Source organism: Catharus ustulatus, chromosome 5 (assembly GCF_009819885.2).
Source record: "Catharus ustulatus isolate bCatUst1 chromosome 5, bCatUst1.pri.v2, whole genome shotgun sequence".
In the NCBI taxonomy this organism is placed as follows: domain Eukaryota; kingdom Metazoa; phylum Chordata; class Aves; order Passeriformes; family Turdidae; genus Catharus; species Catharus ustulatus.
The window spans coordinates 11,135,024-11,148,273 of NC_046225.1; the positions used below are offsets into that span (position 1 = coordinate 11,135,024).

At 48.9% G+C, this 13,250-nt stretch overlaps 1 long non-coding RNA gene across 1 annotated transcript; it reads left to right on the forward strand.

Moving 5' to 3' along the window:
* The first annotated feature begins 31 nt into the window (after window positions 1-31).
* Window positions 32-1,396, forward strand: LOC116996145. Its single transcript, XR_004417885.1, has 3 exons — window positions 32-178; window positions 372-453; window positions 1,118-1,396. It is a non-coding gene; the product is annotated as an uncharacterized LOC116996145 (long non-coding RNA).
* The last annotated feature ends 11,854 nt before the right edge of the window (window positions 1,397-13,250 follow it).

Sequence of the window (13,250 nt, forward strand, 5' to 3'; positions counted from 1 at the left end):
GAGGGTGGGCTGTGGGTTAGGCCAGGGTGTGCACAGTGTTCCTGTTGCCTTCTAACAGCTCCTTTTTCCCTCATCATTTTCCAGGCTGCAGGTGTCACTGCTCTCTCCGCCACTGAGCAAGGAAACCTGCTGCTGAATTTCTCCATGCTTGGGAAAAGTTTAATGGCTACAAAGCATTGTGAGTTGCCAAGTGAGAATCCAAGGTTCCATTTCCATTACTGGAGGGATTGCTGGGGGAGAGGGGGAGATCCTGGAGCACAGACTATGCCTGGGACAAATGAACATTTTCTATGGAAATTTAGAAAAGCCGGGCTTTGGAGTTGCTTTAGGCATCTCTCTCTGACCAGCTTTCTCTCTCTGTGTTTTTTCAGGGATCTGCAGGGGATAAGAAGAATCGTTTCCCAGAGATTTTCTGCGAAATGAAGACAAGACAAGAAGACAGAAGTTTGAACAGTGAGTGTTTGTTTCACATCCTTGCCTGTAGTTCCTGAAGACACCAGGCTTGGCTGGCACTGCAGCCACCCTGGATTCTGCTTCCTCATTGCTTCCTCATTTTGGGAGCAAAGAGAGAGGGAGGGATGGGGGAGAGCTGCCCCATCAGGGCAGCACCTGCTGAGTAGCTTGGCTACAGATGGGCAGCACTAGGATTTTTGACTCCTTGCTGGGCTTGTGACCAGTATTTGCCCAAAGGAATTCCTAGAGTTGCTGCTACGTTTTTGATTGTGCAGTTTAGTCATTGCAAATATTGTGTTGTCCTGTGGTGCAAGCAGTGGGGAATACTCAGAAGCTGTAACCTGCCATCCCACAGGGCCTTTGCAGTGTCATTTTCCACAAAACACAAAGCTTTATGGAGTTTTATGGAGTGGGCTCCTTTGGGCAAAGGGATGCATTGCCATGATCTGCTGGCAAACTTGCAAAAGAAAATAATCAGGATGTGCCTGGCAGAAGGGCTGGGAGGCTTTAAAAATCCTCTCCATAAAGAGGCAGCTGCTGGAAGTCAAAAATCTGTGCAGGTCCTCTTTGAGTAAAGTGACTGCAGTCATGGACTGTCTTCTGCCAGATGTGCCTGTTGGATGAACCCAATCAAATGTTTTCTCTATCCCTCCTTTTGTTCCAGAGATTTCTGCTGAGCAAACGAAGAGAATGTGACCAGGAGCCGGCCTGACCTCGAGCACTGAAGGAGACAATTTACAGTGACTCTGACTGGAACCCAAGTGCCTTTACTGGGTCTCCAGGATGTAAATAGTTCCATGTTCTCTGGTTTTTGTGGATAATTCCATGTTATCTGTTTTTTTGGAGCCTCAGAAACAGTTCTGTTTTATTTCTTTTCTTACTGTTCAATGCAAAGCACCTGCATACTTTTGTGTTTAAGTAAAGTTTTACGTTCTCTTCGTTACCTTAGGAAGACTTTGTGGTTTTTGAGGGTAATGCTCTTGTGCCTTGCAAAAGAAGAGATGGGGGGTGGCACCTGCCTTGAAAATGACCAAGTGCAATGAATTTTCTGAATGGCCCCGTGTGCTGATGGTCTGTGAATGTTGAATATTATGAATAACTGTTATGAATAACTAACAGGACAATATTCCCACCTATCAATGACAGGAAATCTGCACTCAGATTGTTACTGAGGATCTTGCTCAGTTTTACCCTTGTCAGACCCAAGTTTGGGTGGCAAAATGACACCCAGGGTGAGGTTGGAAACAGCTGTGCCTGTCTCCTGTGCTGGAGGGATGGGACTCACAGGGAGGATTCCTACTTGGGCTGCTTTTTGGCATTTGGGTTGGTGAGGGTGGGAAACTGCAATGGGATTGGGCCTTGTTGTGAGTGTGAGAGCTTCCAGGGAGAGGAATCTCTTGTGATAAAGGAGGGATTAAGTGGCTGAATGTGCAATGTAAGGCACATTTTTCATTTGGGTATTTGCTGCAAGCACTGGTGGTCCCAGTGAATGTCCAGGAGCAGAATTTGGTACCAAAGTAGGGAGTCCTTCCTGTGGGACAGGGCTTGGGCTCCCTCTCCCACAGGAAGCCACACTCTAGGAGGAGCCCAGTGACTTAGAAACCTGTCAAGGGAACCCAAAAGTGAATAATGAGCTGCTTGCAAGCACTTTTCCCTTGCCACACCAACAGCCGAGGCAGCATCCACAGCATTGGTGTGCTCAGTTGGCACCCTTCTCTTCCCAGAGATTTCCTGGAAATTAATCTTGTAGTATGGCTGAAGGGGTTATTTATTTAAGAGAGGTCACACTTATGTGAAAAAATAAAGAAAACCCCAAACCCCTCCAAGTTCTGCAGTCACCTTTGTTGACTTTGATGGGCTTTGGATCAATGATATTCATATAAGATATTTAGAGTCAGATTCAAAAAACTGCTCAATAAAATGTTTTATGTGTACAAGCAGTTTCATTGTCCCTCAAACACAGCAGAGGAGCTTCCTTTCTACAGTTGTATCCCCCCATATTACCCCACAATCCACTGCATTCCAATATGAAAGCAAGTTATTGGTAATGGTCATCCAATGGGCAATAAAACATGGATTTTATGTTCACTTTATTAAAAGCCTCAGTGCATTTCAGGGATAAGCTGCCCTAATGGCCACAAGGAAGGTCCATGTTCATTTTGCTTGTAGAATATTCGAGTGTTTTCTCATTGTCACCTGGAAAAAATCTTGCCTTTTCATAAGAACTTTTATTGTATTTTGATGTTATTGTCAAGCATATTATTGTACAGTTTGGGAAAGCAGTCATCAATATTGTTCTGAAGGAAGAACATCTTTAAGAATGGACCTGTGGGAGCCTCCTGTCTCTAGGGCTGGGGTCCTCATTAAAATCTGAGAAAATGCTGCCTGCCACCTTAAAAAATGCACCCAAACACACAGAAAGCCCCAACAGAGCAGAACCCCCCAATGCACATTCACTATAAACTAGAAAACACCAAGTGTCAGATTCATACGGACAGAGGTCCCAAGTCTGCTGTGAAATACAAGTCCACAGCAAAAGAGGCACTTGGAGAAAGGATTAACCTTTCTTTAAGGCAGACTGCTAAAATGGAGCAGTTAAAATATCTTCTAAGACAGCTTATTTCTCCTCAGTGTGAATGCAGAGAGGCTATTGCATTTATCTAACTAAACATGGGTCTAAGTTAAATAAAAGCTCCACTCCAGGATATCCAAAGGAGACTCGGGGAATTTGAATTAATCTGACCTAAAGCAGCAGGGATGGTTCTCTCCTTTTATTTCATATCATATACACACCACTTTTTTTTTAAGTTGCAAGAAAATCAAATCTAATTCCTTAGGGTTTTTTCCTATGCAAAAAGGCCCTCAGGATCTAAAAACCTGCCTGCTACCATGCCAAGCATGCCTTGTTACACACCAGGATCCTGAATGAGCCGGTGAGTCAGCTGGGCACCCATCCCAAACATCCATCCATCCCTATTCCTGGTGCTCTGGCTGTACTTGGGCACTGCCTTGGGTAAAGGAACATTTCAGTGCTGCAGCTGAAGGAGACACAGAGGTTCTGAACTGGATCCAGCCATAGATTTCAGATCCTGGTGAAGCAGATTAGCACCTTTCACATTGTGACAGTCAGTCTAAAATTATTAAATGGAGTTGTTTGCAAGATGTTCAGGAGAGGAATTACCTAACTTTGAGTGTATTTATTTTTGTATGTGAAGGCAGTGTGTTCCATGACTATCACTACTGGTTTATCATGGGTTTTAGTTTCTTTTTTTGCTGTTAAAATTCATCCTGAATTGTGCCTCGTTGCGTGCAGCTCTTTCCAAGCAAGTTCTCCCTTCTCTTCACTGGAGGGCAGCCCACACCCACATACAACAACAACCAGCCTGATAACATTACAGCAATCAAAACAAAGTTCTTGACAGGACAGCTGAGTTTTAGATCGATAAATCAGAGACCAATTAAAACCAAAATTATTAAAACCAAAATTATTAAAACCCAGCCTCGTAGTGTGGTCCCAAACCTGAGCCCAGGATTCGTGATGCACCCACAGCAGTGACGAGTACAGGGACATTTGGTCCGAGTCAAAGAACCATAGAATATTCTGAGCTGGAAGGGATGCACAAGAATGGATCCTAAAGCTCACCCAAAATTTCTCACAGTGACACTCAAACATTGGGAGCAGCAGAAGCAAAGGAAGACATTGTTTATATCAGACCATCACCCAACCCGAACCAATTCCATTAAAAGCGGACCCAGCTCAGGCCGGAACAGCCCTGGTCCATTCCCAGCCCGTCTCTCCCAGTGTCCCCGCGGGCTCGGTGCCCTCGGGCACGGCGGGCCGGGCTCGGTGCCGCTCGGTGCCGCTCCCCGCGCTGCTGCCGCGAGCTCCAGCCCCGCTCCCCGCCCGCCGCGCGCCCGTTCCATGCCCGTGCAGCCCCGGGCTCCTGGACACGGCCCCGTGCCCGGGACGCTCCGTTGGCCCCGGGCGCTGCCAAGGGCAGAGCCCCGCTGGTGCTGCGGCAGCGCGGAGCGCAGCGCGGCCGCTCCGTGCCGAGCTCTGCTCTGCCCCAAAGCCTCTTCGCAGCGCCTGCATTGCCCAGGCCAGGCATTCCTCGCCCGCAAGGCCGGCTGCTGCCAGGTAATTCTGCGCTTGGCCCGCACGGATGGCCCTGCTGTGCCCACCAGCGCCGGCCCCCGACGGCAGCAGCTCCAAAGCCTCCCTCCACTGGAGAAATCAGAGTCCCTGAGTGGGGGAAATAAAGTCAGGATTGTCCTGTCAGTGAGAGTGGTTTCAGAGCACGTGGGTATTTTCAGAGCTTCTGTTACAGACCCAGGCCTGGATGATTGATGGCTCAGGGCAGCTTCTCTGCTGTGCTTTCTGAAGCCACTCTCTGAAAGATTGGCTCTTTCTTGAAGCCAATCCCTGCTGGGACCAGGGCACTCCCTTCTGCACTTTGGGATGCTTTGCACCTGGGAGTATTTTCCTGTTTCAGTCTGTAGCAAAGCAGAAGAATTTTTTTTTGGGGGTGGGTGCAAGTTGTTATTTTTTGTGGGACATGTTTGGAGATGATGGGGACTGAGCTGATGTTTCAGGGCAGACATTCAGTTTCCTCTGCCTCTTTGAACAGTCTGGACAGAACTGATCTGTCCACTGTCAGCATCCCGTGGATTTCAACATTGCTTGGCTGGACGTGTGCCCTTGTGGGAGAGCCCCAGTTTCTGCACAGAGTGTAAAAACAGGGGTTCAAGTGTTAACTCTCTTTTCTGTCTCCTTCTGAAAGGTGGAACAACAGCACCCGCTCCACACCAAAGCAGCACATCAGAGACCTGCTGCGCCGTGTGGCGCAAGAGAAGCGCAGGAAGCAGGTGGAGGACAAATACATCTTGTGGGAGAAGCCTCCTGTCTTTCCTGAGCCCTACAAGGTAATGGGAGTGGGGTGCAAGGAGAGGAGGAAGGAGGCTTGGGGTGGGAGAGGAGAGCTGTGTCTTCTGCATGGGCTGTAGCAGACTTGAGCCTGATCCCTGCACACACAGCATCTTCCCATCTGCCCCACTGAGCTTGCCTGACTTCCCTTGTGGGGATGCATGGTGATTCCATGAAACCCTGAGCAATGTCTCCTGCTGAGCTGGGTCTCTTGCCTGGGCTGTTTCTGACATTCCCCTCTCTGTCCCTGTGTTGCAGACCAACAAAGAGGATGAGCTTTCACGGCGCGTTAAGCGCGTGCTGGGCGACTGGGACCCCAGGCTGATCCCAAGGCAGGAATCTCCTCAGGGTCCTCTGTGATTTCCACTCAAGCCCAAATCTCTATCACAGAGCTCCACTAGTGATCTGCCTTCCAGAATGGCAAATCCAGATGAGGAGATACTGAAGAAATCCTCACTGAAATCACAAGAACTGAAACCTACCAACGAGCAGACCCGTGACAAGTGAGAGCTGCGAGCCACGGGGGGGAGCCGGCAGGGCCATGGCTGCCAGGCGGAGGCGGCGCGGAGCAGCGGCGGGCACGGCCCGGCCCGGGGAGTCGGGACGGCCCCTACACAGGCACGCCCCGGATGCGTGGAGGCGGAGCCGCCCCTCCAGAGGCACGCCCGGGCCCCGCGGAATAATCTCGCCTGGAAAAAAACTCGCGTAAAAAAAACTCGCGTGCCGGTCGCGTGCCGATCGCGTGCCAGTCGCGTGGCGGTCGCGTGGCGGTCGCGTGGCGGTCGCGTGGCGGTCGCGTGTCAGTCGCGTGCCGGTCACGTGGCGGTCGCGTGCCGGTCACGTGCCAGTCGCGTGGCGGGCGCGTGGCGGTCGCGTGGCGGTCGCGTGCTGGCCGCGTGGCAGTCGCGTGCCGGTCGCGTGGCAGTCGCGTGCCGGTCGCGTGGCAGTCGCGTGCCGGTCGCGTACCGGTCGCGTGGCGGTCGCGTGCCAGTCACGTGCCGGTCGCGTGGCAGTCGCGTGCCGGCCGCGTGGCAGTCGCGTGGCAGTCGCGTGCCGGGTGCGTGGAGAAATCTCGCGTGAAAAAAAATTCGCGTGGAAAAATCTCGCGTGGAAAAATCTCGCGTGGGAAAAACTCCCGTGGAAAAAACTCGCGTGGAAAAATCTCGCGTGGAAAAAACTCGCGTGGGGAAAAACTCGCGTGGGGGAAAACTCACGTGGAAAAATCTCGCGTGGAAAAATCTCGCGTGGAAAAAACTCGCGTGGAAAAAACTCGCGTGGATTACTTTCGCGTAGAAACCCGCGTGGGATGGTCACTTGTGGGTGGCCACGGGTCGGGGGTCACTCGTGGGGGGGTCACGCGTGGTGGGGGCTCGCGGGGAGACAGCCGGGACCCGCGGGAAGCGCGGCCGCCGCGCGGGGGCCGAGACCCGCCGGGAACTGCAGCCGAGGGGTGGAGCCGGGACACAGCCGGGACCAGCAGCCGCGGGAGGGAGCCCGGACTGCCCGTGGTTCGGGATTGCCTTGGTTCAGGGCTGCCTGCTCTCAGCTGGGCGTCTGGTGTGGTCGCCCTTGTCAGCATGTCCTCTGGTATTGGTCTCCGTACTCTCCTGGGAACTGCTTTTCGTTTACTCAACACCAGACGTGCTAACGAGTATTGCACTCCGCGTCTCTAAGCACCTAATTAGCAGGATTAGATAACAAAGGACGTTTCATTACACGGACCCGGTTGTTCCCCTCAGGCGTTGAAGCTGCTGGAGCAGCGAAGCCAGATAGCACCGCCAGGGCTGTCATCCCAGGTTAGAAAGAGTGAAGGGAAAAAAACTTCCCTCAGCGCTTGTACCCCGGGTGTCAGCGCTGATCTCAGAACCAGGATGCTTCTTCACCAGAGTCGCAGTGCAGGGCAGATCCCTCCGCGGAGAAGAAACCTCTCTCCTCCGCTTTCAGGTCGGCGAAAGAGTCCCCCGGAATGACAAAACAACCCACAAGCATCCACCCCCCACCGCTTCCTTTTGTCTTGAGCAATTAAAAGGGTAATGAAGTCGTCCGTCCAGGACAATGTGAAAAAAACCACCAAGGGAAAGAGTAAAAAAAAATCCCCTAACCCCCAACAGGAAAGGTGCTGATTTTGCAGACCTTTGCAACATGTGGGAATAGCCTTTAAACGCAGCCTAAAAGAATCAAAGCACTAACAAAATACAGAGAAAAATCACTCACTTCTATGAAACTTTCCAACAGCTTTATTTTTAAACAAATTAATCTTTAAACAGGGTCGTCTTTAAACAGGGTCGTCTTTAAACAGGGTCATCTTTAAACAGGGTCACTTTTTAGTCGCCTCTACTCATCTTCAGCCAAACCTTCGAAACCTTCGAAGTCTTCATCCTCCGTATCAGAAACCATCAACGGGGCGGCGGTGGCATCCAGCAAACCCGAAGCTGTATCGCCCGTATCTTCATCTTCAGAGTCGTCAGGTTCGGCACCCTCGGTGCCGTCGCTGGTATTGAATTCTGGAATGATGTCAGCCCTCGCGAACCCTCGGATGATAGTATCGGGTGTTACTTTACTCCAGGCATCCAGTATCCACTTGCACACAGTGGAATAACTTGCCCTGCGCAGCCTGCCGGTGGTCGTGTAGGAATGCTCGCCTTCTACCATCCAGTTTTCCCACAGAACTCGCAGTTTAGCCTTAAAAGAAGGAATAACGCTTATGTCCAGTGGTTGCACTTCTTTAGTTAAACCACCCGGCATTACAGCCAGCTCCGAGTTGATCTGTTCCACTAGGGCTTTCACGCTATCCGTTTTATGGGCACACATGGAATCGAGAACCAGCAATCCCGGCACTTTAAGATTAAAGAACCTCTGCGGTGCACGAGCATAAACTTCCTTTAGCCAAGTCTTCATCACGTCTTCATGCATCCACCCTTTTGTGTTCACGGCAACAACTATTCCATTTGGAAATTTTTCTTTAGGGAACGTTTTTCTTTTAAAAATTACCATTGGGGATAATTTCTGCCCATCCGACGAAACTCCGAGAACTACAGTAAACGATGTCTTTTCGTTCCCTGTGGTGCGAACTGGTACCGTGGGTGTTCTGGTTTTCTCGACAGTTCGGGTGAGTGGCATATCAAAGGTGAGGGGGACTTCGTCCATATTGATGATGTGTTTGGCTTCTATATTGTTTTCAGCGGTCTTGCTTTTGCAATAACTCCTGGACATCGCTACCTTTTCCTCGTAATCCGCTGGCAGCCTCTGACAAACTGTCGTTCTGGTACGGATGGAAAGCTGCCGTCTCTTCATGAAACGGAAGCACCACGATGGCCCTGCTTTAAAGTCCTCTATACCCATTTCGTTCGCAATCGCTTTTGCTTCTATCCGAACGGCAACAGTAGAGAAACTTCTGCCAGCTGCTCTTTGTTCGGAAATCCATCGCTCCAGTCTGTCCTCCAGTCGCGGCCATCTTGCCTTATGCCCGCGAAAACTTTTGTCTTCTTTGCAAGTCGTAAGTTATCCTCTTGCTGTCGCCACTTGCGCACCATGGATTCATTGATGTTGAATTCCCTAGCTGCCTCTCTATTTCCATGCTGTTTTGCATGGTTGATCGCTTTTAATTTAAAATCTGCATCATAAGCTAGTCTCGCTGAACCCACGCTCGCCGCTCACGCGCACCCTCAGTAACGCCTTCACCCGCCTGCAGGCAAGAAGCTTTTCTCTGATTGGTTTATTGTGGTCAGAAACGTGGGATTTGTCTAAATCTCCACGCCCAAACAATCCCAAGGGGAAGCCGGGACCCGCGTTTCTGACCACAATAAACCAATCAGAGAAAAGCTTCTTGCCTACCCGTGGGTGAAGGCGTTACAGCGGCTGGTCCCGCTGTGTCCATGCTCTCTGCCGGCTTTCTGCAGGCGCTGTGTCCCCGCTCTGTTCTGGCTCTCTCCCGGCTCCCGCCTGGCGGCCGTGGGCAGTCCCGAGTCGCACCAGCCGTGTGCAGGAGTGCCGGGACCCGCGGGACCCACGGCCGCCTCGCGGGGAGAGAGCCGGGATGTGTCTGGAGGGAGCCGCGAGACACAGCCGGCAGAGAGCCGGGACACAGCCGGGACAAATCCGGGAGCTGCAGCCGCGGGAGGGACCCAGACTGCCCGTGGTTCGTGACTGCCGTAGTTTAGGGCTGCTTGTCCGCGGCTGGGATCTGGTCTGGTCGCCCTTCTCAGCGTGTCCTCTGGTGTTGTTCTGTCTCTGTACTCTCCTGGGAACTGCTCTTCGTTTACTCAACAGAAGGACGTGCTAACGAGTATTGCAATCAGCGTCTGTAAGCACCTAATTACCAGGATTACATAGCAAAATGACACCCAGGGTGAGGTTGGAAACAGCTGTGCCTGTCTCCTGTGCTGCAGGGATGGGACTCACAGGGAGGATTCCTACTTGGGCTGCTTTTTGGCATTTGGGTTGGTGAGGGTGGGAAACTGCAGTGGGATTGGGCCTTGCTGTGAGTCTGAGAGCTTCCAGGGAGAGGAATCTCTTGTGATAAAGGAGGGATTAAGTGGCTGAATGTGCAATGTAAGGCACATTTTTCATTTGGGTATTTGCTGCAAGCACTGGTGGTCCCAGTGAATGTCCAGGAGCAGAATTTGGTACCAAAGTAGGGAGTCCTTCCTGTGGGAGAAGGTTTGGGCTCCCTCTGCCACAGGAAGCCACACTCTGGGATGGACCCATTGACTTAGAAACCTGTCAAGGGAACCCAAAAGTGAATAAAGAGCTGCTTGCAAGCACTTTTCCCTTGCCACACTAACAGTGGAGGCAGCATCCACAGCATTGGTGTGCTCAGTTGACACCCTTCTCTTCCCAGAGATTTCCTGGAAATTAATCTTGTAGTATGGCTCAAGGGATTATTTTTTTCAGACAAGTCACGCTTGGAAGTCCCAAACCCCTCCAAGTTCTGCAGTCTCCTTTGTTGACTTTGATGGGCTTTGGATCAATGACATTTATATAAGATATTTGGAGTCAGATTCAAAAAACTGCTCAATAAAAAGTTTTATGTGTACAAGTAGCTTCATTGTCCCTCAAACACAGCAGAGGAGCTTCCTTTCTACAGTTGTATCCCCCCATATCACCCCAAAATCCACTGCATTCCAGTATGAAAGCAAGTTATTGGTAATTGTCATCCAATGGGCAATAAAACATGGATTGTATGTTCACTTTATTAAAAGCCTCAGTGCATTTCAGGGATAAGCTGCCCTAATGGCCAGAAGGAAGGTCCATGTTCTCCCTCCCCATTTTACCTATCAAACCTTTTTCACTCCTTGTCCCTGGAGTTATCCCTGCCCACAGCAGGAGAGTTGGAACTAAATCATCTTTAATGTCTCTTTCAACTCCATCCATTCTGTGATTCTATGAAATAATAGAAAATTTTTAAAAATCTGTTGTATTTCAACCTCAAGCCAGGTCAAGGACCTGGAAAGGGTCAGGAAAGATGCTCATTGTTTTCACTTGGGCCTATTCTAGGACATGAACAAGATGACATTTTTACTGTTCATTTTGTCTACCAGGTCTGACCTTCTGTCAGTGAGGAAAACTTTAATTAAGGGCAGTAAGTGACCTTCTGCTCAAAACCAGTGACCAGTGGCTATGAAGCAGCAGCACAGACATGCAGAGGTGACTTTTTTGCCTCTCCCAGAACAGCTAGAGCTCCACAGCTGCCTGCTTAGAGCAGAGTTGCATTAAAATGCCACCAAGTGGCAGCAACACCAGCCTGGAAGACTGAGCCAAGGAGGAATTACAAGTCTTCATCTCCTGGCTGGCTGTGCTTTATTTGCTACCAGTTCCAGTAGAGGAAACGTGCAAAGCTTTAGAAAACAAATACAGATGTGGTAAAAGCAGCCAGCAAAAAAAAATTAAGTGAAGTATCTGGAACAGAGCACTTGGGTTTGCTAAACTCTGCACTACAGTGATGCTGAGAAGAGTCCCAAGAACAGTTTCAGTCTAAATAAGAACAGAAAGACCCATTTGACTGTGTGAACAATTTAGAGTTAAGAATTTCCCAGTAATTTGTTCTAATTAAGCTTGAATGGGCTAATTGGCTGAATTTTTATCACCTGTTGACAACTTGTTTGTGAAATGAACCTCGGTGTGATTTGATGTGGGAGCCACAGTCTCCCCCTGAGGGATCCTGCTGAGCATCCTGCAGCTGTCCCAGCAGGCACAGCAAACCAGGTCCTGCTTCTTGTTCCCATCCTGGTTTGGGGGACTAGGTTGGGCTGGAGCTGAGAAACCATGCAGTCAGTGCTGCATTCTGAGCTCCTTGGTTTTATCTTTGGCAAACCTTTATTTACTCAGGAGTTTCCCTGGGTTGGTGGGACCTCAGCTCATTCCCTAGTGGTTGCTGCTTATAGATGGAAACCCTCTGCAATGAAAATACTGCTGCAAGTGGAGGTAAGGACACAGAAATGAGTCCTGCAACCAGGACATAGGCAGGCACCCTGATTTCAAGGAACTGCACACAAAAAGCTCGGTTTTCTGTGGGGCTGCATCCCCCTCTGCAGGCAGGCTTTTCTAGTTGGAATCATTTTCCCAGCCAGTGTTCAAACAGGAAGCCTGCAGCCTTTCTGATAGGAGTGCACACATTTATTTGCTTTATGTTTTAAAATATGCAAGTATCACATGGTTTGCCTTCTAAAGTTTTCTGCTCTTAGCCGAGTATTTTAGCAGGATGTCGAATCCAAAGAGTTTTGTTGGCAGCATGGCCCTATCAGGAATGAGAATCCATTGGGAAAGAGGAGTATTAAATAGCATTTGAAGCTGGGAAAGAATAACCAAATGGACTACAATCCCCTTGGAACATAAATAAATAAGGTGTGGGCAGTAGGGACTCCTATCTCTGTTCTTCACCATGGAGTGGGGGGGATATTCCTTTGTCATCACTGTCTCCTTGCTGGAACTTAGCAGCTTGGAAGTTTTGAACTTTTTGTGCTTTTTGACACTGACTCTTAGAGGAATACTGCTTTTGACTTTTGAAGAGGTTCCAAATTTGAGTAATGAAGTTAAAGTCACGGGTGTGTAGTTGGAATAGAAGTGTGTGGTGTCACATGGTGAGGGGTTTAGAATTGAGGGTTTTTAGAATATAGTAATAGGTATGGGACAAGATGGAGGTTCTTAGGCCTTATCTCTTACCTCCTTTTTTTCTTTTTTTTCATCCTTTCAAGTAGTAGCTTTTATTTAGACAGAAAATTCCTCAGTGCAGGTCGAAGGTATTTGGTTATTAGGTCAAAAGCATAAATAATAGAGGTGTTAGCTTTCAATTGGACTGTTTAACTTTTAAAAAACCTTGTAACTAACTAGATTAATCTCCATTTTGCTCACTTTTAACTAGTAGCTAGAAGTGTTGCAGAACTCTCTATACTTTAGATATGATTTAATAAACAACCAAGTCCAAATGAAAAATTCACCTCCTTCATATTTTAATCCTGACTCTAAGTGAAGACCAAAAAAAATGAAAACAACCCACTAATTAAGCTGCACAACTAACCCCTAACAAGTGGTGTTTTGTGTGAGGAGTTACATGAAGAGTTGTGGGGGTTTTAGTTTTTGATTTGTAGTTTCTAGGAGTTTTATGAATTGTTTTTTAAAGTGTTTGTTTGGATTGTTGTTACATGCTGAGGAGTACTTGTTTTGCTCTATGTCTTTATTATTTGAAGCAGGGTTGGCTGTGGATCAGGCAGGGTTCTAATTATATGTTTGTATTTTTTATTGGCATTTGCAAATGCTAATCTTTGAAGTAGATGGGGGTGTTCTATTTCATTACTGTATGGCTTTTTTACTGCTTGAGTTAGGTGATTTATGAAAGATGTGAATGACTTAGATACTTTTTGTTTTACTTTGGTAA